Genomic DNA, 14,904 nt, shown 5'->3' on the forward strand with positions numbered 1-14,904 from the left:
TTTTTTTTTTTTTTTTTTTTTTTTTGAGACGGAGTCTCGCTCTGTCACCCAGGCTGGAGTGCAGTGGCGCAATCTCGGCTCACTGCAAGCTCTGCCTCCCGGGTTCACGCCATTCTCCTGCCTCAGCCTCTCTGAGTAGCTGGGACTACAGGCGCCCACCACCACGCCCGGCTAATTTTTTTTTTTTTTTTGTATTTTTTTAGTAGAGACGGGGTTTCACCGTGGTCTCGATCTCCTGACCTCGTGATCCGCCCGCCTCGGCCTCCCAAAGTGCTGGGATTACAAGCTTGAGCCACCGCGCCCGGCCGACATTAACTTTTTATGGCTCTTAGGAAGCGTGTATTTTCTAAATGGTTATAGACATGTTATTAATTTTTGTGTGTTGATTTTATAACAATCTACCTCATTGAAGCTTCTTATTAATTTCTAATATTTCCTCGTAAGTTTTTCAAGCAGACAGCTAGATCATCTAAAATTGCTGATGAGGCTGGGTGCAGTGGCTCACGTCTGTAATCCCAGCACCATGGGGGGCTAGGCTGGATCAGGAGGATTGCCTGAGAATAGGAGTTCGAGGCTGAAATGAGCCATGATTATACCATCGCACTCCAGCTTGGGTGACAGAGAAAGACCCTGTCTCAAAAAAAAAAAAAAAACAAGATGATTTTTCTCTGAATTTTCCAACATTTATTCCTGTTACTATTGTATAAGCTGGTACTTCTAGAACAATGTTAAACAGTCATAATAAGTAGACATCCTTGTTTCATCCCTGGATTTTAATGGAAGTGTTTTCCATGTTTTATGCATGATGCAGCTATTGGTTTAAAAAAGTATGTGTGTATGTATATGTGTGCATGTATACATACACATATACACACATCCACACATCCATCATGCCTGTTAGTAGCTTACATTCGTCATTTACCAAGAGCTTTTTTTGAACATGAATGTTTATCAAATGTCCTTTCGGAACCTATCAAGATGATAATGTGTTTTTTCATTGCCCTACTTAACAACTATTTTCAATTCAACATTGTTGATCATGTATTATATTACTAGTAATTTTACTAAAAAAAATGGAGACACAAAGATAAGCTAGGAAAGCTAAGTTATTTCGTTTCCCAGCTCTTAGCAAATTAGAAAACACCAAAGAAAGAAGGATGCTGGACAGAGGCAGGTGCTGTCATTCAGTTGTGGCCAGCAAGCACCAAAGAAACCACACAGAACATGGGTCTCCAAAGTCACACCTTCGCCACTCACTGGGGTCACCTGGAGGAGCTCCTAAAAACCAAAAAACCAGGACCTATGCCCAAGCGAATTAGAACAGTGCGAGTGTGTGTTGGGGAAATGGGGCTAAATCAGGCATCCAGGTCGACAAACATGGTAGCTAAAATGATGCTGCAATTTAACTGAATGATGTCCTCAACTTTGCTTTAGTAGAGTCCACCAGCTAGTTATTTGGCAAAACTGAGGTGGCCAAAGTCTGCTCAGTGATATTGCCATTATTGTTATTATCATTATTAGGTCAATCTGTATAAAACTGCCATTTTTGGTAATAAAATATGGTCAAATATCAATAATTTCACATGATACAAAGTAATGTTATTATTAATGATTACAATTTTTTATCTGTCACATACCAGCGACTGTATTGGTATTTCCTACAAGCGTTCTAATTTAATTTCCAATAACAACTGCATGTAGTACAGAAAACCTTCATATGAGAAAAGAAACCCAGAGAAGTTAAGGAAGTTGTTTAAAATCACAGAGCTAGTAAGTGGTAGAGGCAGGAGGCAGATTCAGGTGAGTCTGACTCTAAATCTTACGATATTTCTTTGACAACAGGACAGGCTTCAGTCTGCTTCATTCACTGTTTTTTTTTTTTTGGCCATTGACCCAAGCAGGGAAGTAAAGTCTGTTTACTTCTCAGTTCCATAGAGCAGGGACTCTCAAAGTATGGCCGCAGACCATTAGCATCACCTGGGAACTTGTTATAAATGTAAAATCTCAGGCCCCACCCAAGACCTACAGGATCAGAAACTCCAGGGCTGGGGATGGCAGTTGCGATGATTCTGGTGCACGTTAACATTTGAGAAGCACTGTCAGTAACGGTCAGTGTCAAAGGAGGTGTCAGTAATAATAGCTAAATTGTACTGAGCACTCACTGTGCACCGGATCAGAACCATCCAACTGCCATATGAGTTGGGGGTTTGTAATTATCTTAATTCCTATTTCCACAGAAGCAATATTGGAGCCTGGCAGAGAGTAAATGGATTGCCTGAGGCTCTGCCGAAAGCAGGTGGCCAAGTCTGGGTTTGAGCCCGGCTCTGATGACTGAGTCAGTGGCTTTAACCACCACACTCTGGCACTCAGCTCATCGTTGTTGAGAAGTACCAACGTTTCCTTCTCTGCAAATAGCAGATGGATGGAGAAGAGATGGTACTGAGGTAGAACAGGGCATCCTTAGGACGGGGAAGAAAGAGAGCCATTGTTTTGGCATAAAAGTTCCCTTTTAGGGGACTGGGGCATTCCAGATAAGGTGCCCTTGTTTTCTCTCCCACAGGCCAGATGCCTTTATTCAGGCACTTTGCAATGACTGCACTTCATCTGCAAATGCCCCGTGTGAGTCAGGGGCTTTGTATGTTGAGGGTCTTACTGGGGATTATCGTAAGGCAAGAATAATGGTGATATTGTTTGCAGAGGCAAGGTGGAAAATCAGACCCGGGTGGAAGATTTATTTTTCTACCATAGAGCTGATCGGGGCGGGGGGGCTCTTCAAAAGTTCACTGACTGTGGCGCTAAGTCTTTCTGTGTGGAAACACTCCTGGATGACATGGGCAGATTCCCAGCTAATACTGTGCACACCCCTCTATCACCAGGCATCCAATTCCCAGCGAATTTTGCAATATAGTGACAGTAATGGAAAGCAAAATGATCTCTAAATAATGGTTTAAGATGGCTACTTGATAAAGGGCCCTGCAATAATTATGGTCAATGGAGCATGGATTCAATATATATTGCCCATTTAGATGCACCAGATTAGCTTAACAGCTTTCTTTAATGTTCTGAGTATTTTGCGTGTGTGTGTGTGTGTTTGTGTGTGTGTGTGTGTGTGTGTGTAAAAGAGGGAGGAAGGAGAGGGAGCAGAGGGGAGGAGGGAGGGAGAGAGAGAGCAGGCTGCAAGCTGCTGTGAGCATTACACCCCTTCATATTGATCAATGTGGTTGAGGTGACACCATGTTAAGGAGGAAAGGAAATTGAGCTTCAGAAGTTGTATGATCCATTACCAAGAGAAAGCACTCAAGTGTCATGTGTCACAGACAGGGCTTTTGTGGAGGGAGGTGGAGACAGGGGAAGGGGCTGGGGAGAGACACCTGATATGAATTTAGTCATTTTGCAGAGGGCACTTTCTGGATGATGATTTGGTGTAGGCACGGAAATTAGGCATGCAGGCAGCCAGCCAAAAGAATCCCTCCACATCCCGGGACACGAGCGCCATAAACTAAGTGAGCTCGACAGCTGGGCCAACCGTGGAAATGTGTTTTACCAGGAGGGGTAATGGTTTACTTGACACTGTTCCTAATCCTCCCCTCTCCAGCCCCCCAAGGAGGCAAATTTTCCATGACAGCCTGTCTAGAAATCTGGGTCCATTCCCTACCTTTTATGTTTCTGGGCTGGTCCCAGGTAATGTACAGGGTCTGTGATCAGTGTGTAATGATGAGGGCAGCATGCCATATGGGCTGAAATTCCTTGGGATAATGAGGATCAAATGATTGCAGTCTTAGTCCTGACTTGCTTTGATTTGTCAGTTAAAATAACAACCCCTTCTCTGCCCTTTCATGAAAGGGCATCAGTAGGAAGTGTCACTGTTTCACATGATGAGAAGCCAGACCCTAAACCTGCTAATCTCCCTCGATGCCCCTGTTGATTGTGAGTTGCTAATTGACTCAGTGATTTTCAGGCCTAGAAAGGCAGCTGGCGTTTAGATGACAATAACATGACTAATGCTCACTGAGCATGTACTGTGTGCTGGAGGCTTCCTTGTGGTGTTCTCAAACTGTGACGTGCACATCAATCTCCGGGGAGCTGATTAAAATGTAAGTTCTGATTCAGTAGGTCTGGGGTGGGGCCTGAGGGTCCATGGTTCTTGTAGGGTTCCAGGTGGTGCCAATGCTACGGGTCAGCAGCCCACACTTGGAGTAGCAGGGGTCCAATGACAAATCTCATTTGATTTTCACATGCACTCCATGAAGGGGTATCATTATGAATCTCATTTTATAGGGGAAGAAATGAATGGAAGCTTAAAGAGGTCAAGTGTCTGCAGAATGCTTCACAGCTCTTTAATAACAGAATTGAGATGCAAAACTGGACATTTCATCCTTCCGTCCCTCTTTTCCCCCTCAGCAGTAACCATGGAGATATGCAGAGTAGAATGCATTGCAGAATCATGAGCTGGAAGCAGCCTGGATTCCTGAGTGACTGTGTGGAGGAGAGATGTACCACAGAGTCATTCAACCCAGATGGCATGAGTAAGAAATGAGTAGAATGCATTGCAGAATCATGAGCTGGAAGCAGCCTGGATTCCTGAGTGACTGTGTGGAGGAGAGATGTACCACAGAGTCATTCAACCCAGATGGCATGAGTAAGAAATGGATTTAGCTGTGTAAAGCCACTGAGATGTCAGAACTCATGTGTGGCCACAGCTGGCTGCATTATCCTGACAAGCACAGACTCTTGGCCGCTGTGCTCAGGCTGATGTGTCCACTTCATAATGCCCACTGGCCCCTGGTCATCAGGCATCCAGCTTCATCTGGAGCATCACATGGTGAATGAGCTGTCCCAATGGGGCCCTCCAGGAATCCTGAGAGAAGGGAAGGTGATTTGTGTGACTTTTGAGCTTTCAAAGCAGGAAAGCTCTGTCTGAGGACCTTACCCGGAGCTCATCAACACCTCAGACCCATTTTCAAGTGCTCCAGACCTGATTAAACCCAAAGGGCAGTTTGCCAAGTGCTTCCTCTCCCACCTTAATTATTTAGATTGTGTAGCATTTGAGTAAAATCTAATCCAGGTGTTTCTGATTCATTTAAGTTTAAATCACCAGAAAATGCTCTTAAGTTGCTATTTGATGTTGAAGAGGTTTTTCAAGCATTTTCCTCCCTTCTTAATAGGAGAGGTCACATTTGGGTAGGGGCAAACGAATCCCATGTACCTAGAGGCTTTATCTGACTTGATTTGAAAACCCATTTTGGTGAAATCTGAGTCAGAACTCAATTTTACTTTGACCTCCTTTTCAAATCCCTATCATGCCTGTCTCAAAGGGAGAGCTGGAGTAATTTGCATGCAGTTGATATCAGGGATTCTTGTTTGAAAAAAATAATACCCCAGACCTGGCCTTTCTGGCTCTGTGGTCTGACTGGAGCTGGCAAGTGGCCACTCCCATCTTGAACTACAGGAGAAACAATTCAGGCCAGGTGAGCATGCTGATTTCACTTTATTTTGTGACCTCAGTATTTGCTCAGCTGAAGCAAATCAATCTGGCACCAAGTGTCTGAGAACTGATAAATGAGGCTGGGCTTGGTGGCTCACGCTTGTAATCCCAGCACTTTGGGAGACCAAGGTGGGAGGATCACTGGAAGTCAGGAGTTCGAGACTAGCCTAGGCAACAAAGCAAGCCCTCTCCCTGATCCCTGCTCCCCCTTCCACCCTATCTCTATCAAAAAAGAACAAAAAACAAAACAAAAAAAAACTGATAAAAGAGTTCTTAATGCAAGGTTATCAATAGTCCAAAGGCAGTGATTTTCAAAGTGCAGTCCCCAGACCAGCAGCATCAACATCGCATAGGAACTTATGTATTCACTAAAAAAAAAAAAAAAAAAAATCACAGAAGAAACACATCTTCAAGAGCCCTATCCTAGACCTACTGTATTGGAAACTCCAGAGGCGGGGCCCAGCAGCTAGCGTTGTAATAAACCCTCCAGGTGATTCAGATGTGCCCTGAAATTTGAGAATCACTGGCCTAGGCCCTTGGGTAATGCTTGTTATCTTACTCAGCCATACTTGTTACTTGCTTTGAAGGAATTAATGAGATAACATTGTCACATGATTCAAGACACTCAGACCCAGGCTATATTTACACAGGGCTGTAAGAGTGACCTTTTTGATTGAGTTGGAAGACCAAAGAAATCAAACAACCCCTTGAGTTGACTTTTCCCCTCTTGGAATTGACTTTTTTTTTTTTTTCTCTTTCCATGTCTGCATTGAATGATTGTTTAGAGGCAGTGTGATACAGCCAAGAGGCCTGTTTTAAGCAGGAGTGGCCTCGAAGTAAACATTCTTCTGATAGCCACTGTCACTTTCTGGAGCTTGAAAAATATAATTTCCTCAGTAGTCTTTTCTGCACCACTGGGTTTGGCAGGTTCTGTGAGACAGCCTCTTCGCCCTGAGGTCATTCATCCAGCCTTACATTCCTCCAATGGTGATGGAGCTGCTGCTACATTCTGGTGCTATCTTAGAAGGGCTTGCAAAATCAAACCAGAGGCCAAGCTCGTAACCCCTGTGCTTAGCCAAAAAGTTCCCAGACCAGAGGATGTCAAGGACAGGTGAACGAGTGGTCAATAACACAAAGTTCTACAGGAGTGATTCCCAGGGTGGCCTAGGGTAGGTGGAGGGATAGCTGTGCAGGGCTTCCCAGAGAAGGTGCTGTCTGGGTCTCAGAGGACAAGGAAGGGTTTCCTGGGTAGGAAGGGGTGGCACATAAAGAGACATGGAGCCAGGAGGGAGGACTGCAAGTGTTTCAGGATGTCTTGCGTTCGGGGAGCATGAGGGAGAGAAAACCTGGAGACATTGTTAGGACCAAGTCACAAAGGGTCTTGCACAACATGCTAAGTTTCCTCTGGTCCTTGGCATCCTGTTCAAGCATATCCTCCTCAAGGAGCATCCACGTTGTCTGTGTCACCTGTCACTCATCCCTCTCCCTGTCTCTCCTAGCAGTCTTGAGAAGGCAGTAAGGTACAGTAGAAAGGAACAGAATCCAGAATCAGAAGACCTAGGACTGAGTCCCAGCTTAAAGCAGTGAAGATAAGTGCCCTATACACACCATACACTGTGGTGTTGGTGTTGGCAATGATGTTGTCATCACCCTACTTAGTCATCCACCAGGTGAGGATCAAAACCCTATGCTTTACATCCAACGTGCTTGCACCCTCCTTTCAACTTTCTCCTCTTGCTGTTATCACTCACTGGGGTGAAACAGCTCGGCTGCTTCTCTGTGCTGTCATGATCATTCCCACCTCACCCTCTGCTCAGGTCATTTCTCCTGCCCATCTCAGAACATGCCACCTCCATGAACCTTCTCCACACACCCTAGTCCACAGAAAACCATCCCTCTAATGTTCAGAACATCTTGTCTGTCCTTTCATCGTGTGGGACCTCAGGGATCTAGTTTTTATCTGGGTGTTATTGGGGTTTATGTTTTCTCTCCCCAGCTTGAGGGAAGATCCTTCGCAGAGACTCCAGTGAAGTCTAGGCACCAAATGAATACATGGTAACCCAGGAGGTTGGTGCCCCACTGCGTCTTTGGAAAGATTGATACTAATAGCTCAGTGTTATTTTTCACAGGGAAAATAAACCACATGTCACATACTAACCATAAACCATTAGGACTTTTTGGGAGGTGAGGTATAGGAAAGATGAGTTCTTTGAAAATGTAGGTGTATATTTCTAGAATGCAAATCTGATCACGTGACTCCCCTGCTGAAAACCTTCAGTAGCCCCATGTTCCTCTTGGCATGAAGTTCAAATTCCTCATTATGACCCCAACCCTGAGCAGCATGGGCTCATCCACCCTGTGATTCTCTCTTCTACTCCTCTGCCTCGTGGTCCAGGCTCCTGCCATGATAAAGGGTTCCTGGGGTCCTGAATGGGCATTTTCTCTCACCACTGCACCTTTGAGCAACCACCAGACTCTGTCCCCTCCTCAGTTACTTGGCTAACTCTGCTCCTGAATGCCAGGAGCTTATGCATCACCTCCTGCAAAAAAGGGCTTCCCTGATCCTCTTGATCTAAGTGCTCTCCTGTGTGTCTTATAGGGCCACGGATTGCCCCTCTCATCGCACCCATTGCATCTATATTGTGCCTGTGCTTATTCTCCCTAGACGATGTCCTCCATGAAAGCAGGGACCTCTTCTAGTTCATGATGGGTGGGTGGGAGGCGCTTGATTTTTGGTTCCATGAACAAGTGAATGAATGCTTTGCTGAAAAGACAAAACCGACAGCTTACAGGTTAGAATAACATTCTCTATGCAACACTAGTAAGTAAAGTCCCTGCTTGAGATCGTCAGTCGCTTTTGGGGACTAGAGCAGGGAGTGCATTTGTACCTGTAATAAAAGCACCTTTGACCAAGAGTTCCAGCAAATCCTCTTAAATGACTCCATTTCTATGCTTTTATTGACATATATTCTTGCTACTGAAAACCTGTCATGACAATTTCACATTTCAAAGTGCTGAAAGAATGTGCCTAGGTTGAAACTTTCTTTCGTTTGCCAGGATGTCAAGTTTTATTCCTGGGTGCATTTTTTTTTCCCAGCCGGCTTTTCTGTCCTCGATAATGGAGGGTTGTAATGGAAATGCTGCGGATTCATCTGCTGCAATGTGGTGAGCATCACTGTTATAATACAGCCAGCGATAGGTACCTGCAGTCCACAGAATGACTCTTGACTGAACAGAAGAAGCAATTTTGAGAGGTGATAAGGCATGCCACGCTTAGGGACTGCATAGTCCCCCCTGCAGAATAGTTAAGGAATTATAATAGAGAGACGGGTCCACAATCATTCTTTCAAAGTGGCTCTAAACAGTCATGATAATGTGGTATCTGAACTTTTAATGACACCGAAAGAGAAGGCTCCCTGTTGCCATTGCAAATGTTTGCAAAATCACCTCGAGACAAAAATCCCAAAGAATTTGCTTCAAAATAACCTGCCAGCCACCCATTTGCCAAATATCCTAATTAGACACATTTACAACAGCACTGTCAGGGTAAGAAATGGGATGAGGACTTTTGAGATGATAGAATGGGTGATATACAAATATTTTGGGTGAGACATAATCAGTTAATTGGTTTATTAAATTATAAAACCATTGTTTGCCCAAAAGAGCAATAAAACTAACGAAATGAATAGTCACCCCTTTGAAGACTTCTTACATTAATTATGTTTTTGCATCACTTGCAGCAGCGGTGTTAGACAAAGGACTTTTTATCTTTACATGCCATAGCTACAATGTATTGTGGCACAAATGATGGCACCGACTTTGTGTCTACATAATTACAGAAATCTTATCCCTTTTGTGTTTGCACATCATTTTCGGTTTTTTGGAATAGTTAAACTCCATTTTACTTTTTAATAACATTTTAGAAATCATTGTGATTCAGGTAAACAGAATTTGATTGCTTTGATGGATTGAAAATGGTTAGCTCAGCCCGAGTTTATTTGATTTGTTTCTTCAGGGATTACAAAGAATAGGATTTTATCTCCAGACTGACAAAAGAGACAAACTCTGCATTTTTGCCTATGCAGTGCCAGAGCTGCTAAGCCACAGCTCCCCCACAGGGAAATATATTAGGCAGAGGCTGGATTTTTATTCACGACCTGCATTTTCATTCCATCATACATTAGGTGGGCGGGGAAGAGGCGTACTTCACCCTTATTTTGCTTACGAGATTTTTTTTTTTTTGTAGTAAGAGAAAATCTGGGTGACTGCATGGCACTAAATACAACAGATTCCAGGAAGATAATTTGATAAAACAACGACTGTCCTTCTTACTAATAGTCACTTTAGGCAAAGGCCCATCTGCTAATTGAATGAGTTTCAAGAGGCAACGTGCTGATTACTTGCCAGGGCTCACCTAGAGACAGGTCGCTGTGGGTTTCCTGAAAGCTCCAATCCAAGACCCAAGCAGATTGTGTGGTGTTCCTGATACTGCTCTTTATTTTATGTGGTGTGACCTGTGACCTGACATGCGTGTGGCAGGAGGAGACCAGGAACATGTGATGTATAATGCAGAGAAAAGCTACAGTGCATGGCAGATACCCTTGCTCCACACAGCCTTCTTGGATCAGGGAGGATGGCATCCCCTTAATTTTTGGCTCTTTAGGAAAATGTCTTTACATTCTGACTTCCTGGGGGATGGGAGCTGTGGTTAGCCAACTTTGAGTTTTTGGGTTTCAGAGACCTGTACTGATCCTGTCGTGGGCTGGTAACAAAGTACTTGGAGAAACAGCAGTAGGATTTGGAAAGAAAATCTGATCCAAATTTCTAACCAATCTCGTCACCTGTTTGACCTTGGACAAAGTTTTGAAACCCACTTATCTCAGTGTTCTCCTGGAATCACTGGAGGGATTAAATTAGTCCACATAAGCCCCTGATCCAGTGACTGGTATGGAGTGGAGGTCCAGTGTGCGTTTGTTGATGCTGCTGTTTATTGAGGGCATGGTCATCACCCTGAGTATCTACCATGTGGTCGAGAAGGCTGCACTCAGATGACGAACAAGTGTTTGAAGCACACTGGCATCTTTTTGTCCTAGAGGTCCCTAATGAGGGATAGCATCTTAATACAACCTCTATAGGGTTACAGGAAATCTTGTTATATCACGATGGGGTCTTTTGATTGTGACTGAAACAGACCAATTTCATATAGATTCCCTGCTAGAAACAATTGCAAATGTTCAGCAAATACCCTCATGCAAATAACCACCAGGCCAAATCTCATTACAACAAATCCAGTTTATAAAAAGCAAAAAGCAACAACCTAAACTATCCCTAAGGCACTAAAACGTCCTCCAGTCTTATTTGCTGCTTAATTGATTTAAAAAGGAACTGATGCAATAAAAATAATAGTTTGTGCAATCTTTTGAAATCTTATACAATGTCATTAGACCTAATCCTGGAAACAAGCAGAGTCAACTGATATTCAGGGTTAGGAGATGCTAATCAAAGAAGGTTCTCAAGGGGAGGTGATTTTTTCCTTCCTTCCTGCCTCCCTTCCCTTCCCTTCCCTTCCCTTCCCTTCCCTTCCCTCCCTCCCTCCCTCCCTCCCTCCCTCCCTCCCTTCCTTCCTTCCTTCCTTCCCTCCCTCCCTCCCTCCCTCCTTTCCTCTTTCTTTCTCTTTCTCTCTCTCTCTTTCTTTCCTTTCCTTTTTTTCTTCTTTCTTTCTTTTGAGGCAGGGAGGAAAATTGAGGCTGGGAAAATTGTCTATGTGCAAAGGCAGAAATAATGCAAGTCATGGTGGAACCAGAGGACAGCAATCTGAGAGGGGAAAGAGAAAGGCTGGCAGGGTTAAAGGATCTCCGCCTGAGGGTTAGTTCTTAGCTGAGAAATACGAATGATATTTGAGGAAGAGCAGTTCTTACTCCAGTAAGGATTTACCGAACACTCGAGAAACTAGCCCTCAATGATTTTCCATGGCCTCTGGAGCTTAAAATAGATCCCAGACCCCTGAATGTCCTAGCTAAATGGTTTCTTTTGGCATCACTCACAAGGAGTTAAAACCATCTTGCAGATATTGGCACATAGAACCCAATTCTCTTTCTCTCGCTGTTTACTCCTGATATGATTTGGCTCTGTGTCCCCACCCAAATCTCACCTTGATTTGTAATTCTCACACATCGTGGGAGGGACCTGTAATCCCCAGTGTCCAGGGAGGGAGGTGATTGGATCATGGGGTAGTTTCCCCCATGCTGTTCTCGTGATAGTGAGTGAGTGCTCACGAGATCTGATGGTTTTGTTTGTTTGCTTTTGTGTGTGTGTGTTTTGTTTTGTTTTTTGAGACAGAGTCTCACTCTGTCATCCAGGCTGGAGTGCAGTGCACCATCTCAGCTCACTGCAACTTCTGCCTCCCAGGTTCAAGCGATTCTCCTGCCTCAGCCTCCCTACTAGCTGGAATTACAGGCACCCGCCATCACGCCCAGCTAATTTTTGTATTTTCAGTAGAGACAGAGTTTTGCCATGTTGGTCAGACTGGTCTTGGACTCCTGAACTCAGGCAATCCACCTGTCTCAGCCTCCCAAAGTGCCAGGATTACAGGTGTGAGCCACCATGCCCAGCTAATCTGATAGTTTTATAAGGGGCTCTTGCCCTTTGCTTTCTCTTCTCTCTCCTGTCACCTTGTAAAGAAGGTGCCTGCTTCCTCTTCCGCCATGACTATAAGTTTCCTGAGGCTTCTCCAGCCATGCAGAACTGTGAGTCAACTAGATCTCTTTCCTTTATAAGTTACCCAATCTCAGGGAAGTTCTGTATAGCAGTGTGAGAATGGACTAACACAACCCCACAATAGGTCTGCCCTGTGGTTGTAACCATGCATTTAGATGAGTCCAACTTGGCTTCCTGCCCTAGAAGTGATCTCTGTCTTCCCATCTCCTTTTTTTCTTTTTTTTTCCACTGGGAGTTCTTCAGGAAGATCAGTGAGAAACAGATCCATAGTGCAGACAGGACTGTTCAGAGGATGGGATAGTGAGGGGGTTAGGGGCGTGTGTGTGTCGGGGGGTGTAACTGGACCACATCTGGGCAGTGGGGTTGACAGCAGAGCTTCCCAGTATCTGTGTCTCCCGGGCGTTAACATACAATCATAAGTTCTAGGAAACTGAGTTGTTTTCTATGCCAGAAGTCAAGAGAGTCTATGAACAATGACAGAAGCAGATTGGAACCCTAGGCAGGCAGATTTGTGAGGTCAAAGCAAGCAGGGGTCTGTACTGAAGATAGTAGGTGTGAGACTTGAAGACACACCCCCCAGAACCCCAACTGGGGAGTGGGATCAGCAGGCAAACTCCTCAGCTGTAGACAGCCGCCTTGACCAGGGTCACACCCTCTCTTAGAAGAACCCACATCCCATGATTGAATGAGGCTGGAGGATGAAGCCCTGGCCATTTTGCCTCAACAGGGGACAATTCTGACAGGCCACATTTATCTAGAGCTCTCTGCCGTATTGGCAGCCTTCTTCCTCAGCCCAATCCCAAATTCCTCCTTCCTTCCACATGTGTGGATCCCCTATAAACATCTTGCAGCCCAAACTCCATCACAGTAGCAGCTTCCAGAAAACTCCACCTATACTGTCAAGAAAGGACTCCGAACATGATGCCCAGAGTGGGATCGAGAAAGGTTTGCAGAAAACAGGTGCCAGTTTGGCAGCAGCAGAATTAAGAAATCTACAGGCATCTGCTGGGCAGTAAAGCAGGCAGGATTCTGGATGGAGCCTGGAAGTCAGGGAAAGGTGTGGGTCACCAGGAGAGGGGTGACGAGCCTTCGTGGAAGTCCCTGGGTTATCCCAGTGTGCTCCCTGGTAGGGCAATATGTTTGGGCTGCTATGGCAAAGTACCATAGACTGGGTGGCTTATAAACAGTCATTTATTTCTCACGGCTCTGGACGTGGGAAGTTCAAGATCAAGGTGCCAGCAGATTTTGTATCTGGTGTCTGGTGAGGGTTCACTTCCTGGCTCATAGCCTGCACATTTTGGTGCATGCTCATGTGGTAGAAGGAGTGAGGGGTCTCTCAGGCCTCTTTGAGAAGGACACTAATCCCATTCGTGAGAGCCCCACCCTCATGACCTAATCCCCTTCCAAAGGCCTCACCTCCTAATGCCATCATCTTGAGGGTGAGTATTTCAGCATGTGAATTGTGGGGGACATGAACACTAAGACTATAATATGCAGGATGTCATGTTAGGGACTGGGCAACCTGGTACTAACAGATGGGAGAGCAGACAGATAAATCCACCTGGCTAGAAAGAGGCACGATCAAAGAACTCAAAGTAGACCCTGAAGTTGTCCTGAAAATTCCCTTCCTTCTTAAGCCGAAGCATCTTATGGCAGGTACCCTACCTATTGTTTGCATGTAGAAGATGCTTTATTAGTAACTGCAGCATAAATGCATGAACAAATAAGTGTTGAAGAGTCCCTGCAGCCCGACCCAGAGAGCAGTGGGGGTTGGCACAGCCCAGGCCCTGGGGGAATGTGGATACTGGCTGCTGTGAGCATTGTCCAGGGCTGTTGAAGAATTAAATTTGTTCTGGTTCACCCAGTCTTGTCTATGGTTCTGAATACCTTTCAGCATTCAGGCCACAAAGTGATGGCTGACGAGCAGAATTCCAGACCATTTGCATATATGTAAAGTTATTTGACTTGGTACTGATTTCTTTGCTTGTCAGGCACTTCCCTCTTACATTTGGCATGCCATGTCAAATTCTACATTCTTTTCATCAATCTGCTCTTACAACCTACTCCACCAACTGTCCTGCAAAGGAATTTCAGGAACAATGGCCAACAGTGCATTAGAGAGTCTTTGTAGAGAGATAGCTGTCTCGAGCAGCTTTCATCCACAGGGGTGTGTCTCTATCTTGCTGGAAGGGAAGATGTATTTTTAGGTTTTAAGGAAGAAAAATAACTATATCAAGGACAAAGTTATGAAATTTATAGGTCTTAGCACCCATTAATCATTACCCAAGCTAAGGATTAATTCCTCATGAAAGCTAAACTCAGCAATTTTATTTGAATGTTTCCATTTTGAATTTCCCTTAACCATAATTTAAAGGGGATAGTGAACACTTTGGAGACCTGGAGAAAGTATCTCACATAAAATCTGATTAGGTTCAGTTTATGTCCTACGAAACTTTCTGGTGAAGACAGGTGAAAGGGTTCTTTAATTTGCCATTTCTTATATAATATAAATACATATGTGAGTTCTGGAGGGAAAATTCTTTAGAGTGTAAAGTACAGTTTGTTATGCTATTTCTGTGTGGCTTTCACATCCTATGAGGCCTTTGAGCTTTTTTTTTTTTTTTTTTTTTAATCTGGCTTTCATCCTTGAGGTCTCAATGCTGTAGGCACATGCCAAGCCAGCCTACTTCATTAGATAAATC

This window comes from Symphalangus syndactylus, chromosome 2 (assembly GCF_028878055.3).
Source record: "Symphalangus syndactylus isolate Jambi chromosome 2, NHGRI_mSymSyn1-v2.1_pri, whole genome shotgun sequence".
In the NCBI taxonomy this organism is placed as follows: Eukaryota; Metazoa; Chordata; class Mammalia; order Primates; family Hylobatidae; genus Symphalangus; species Symphalangus syndactylus.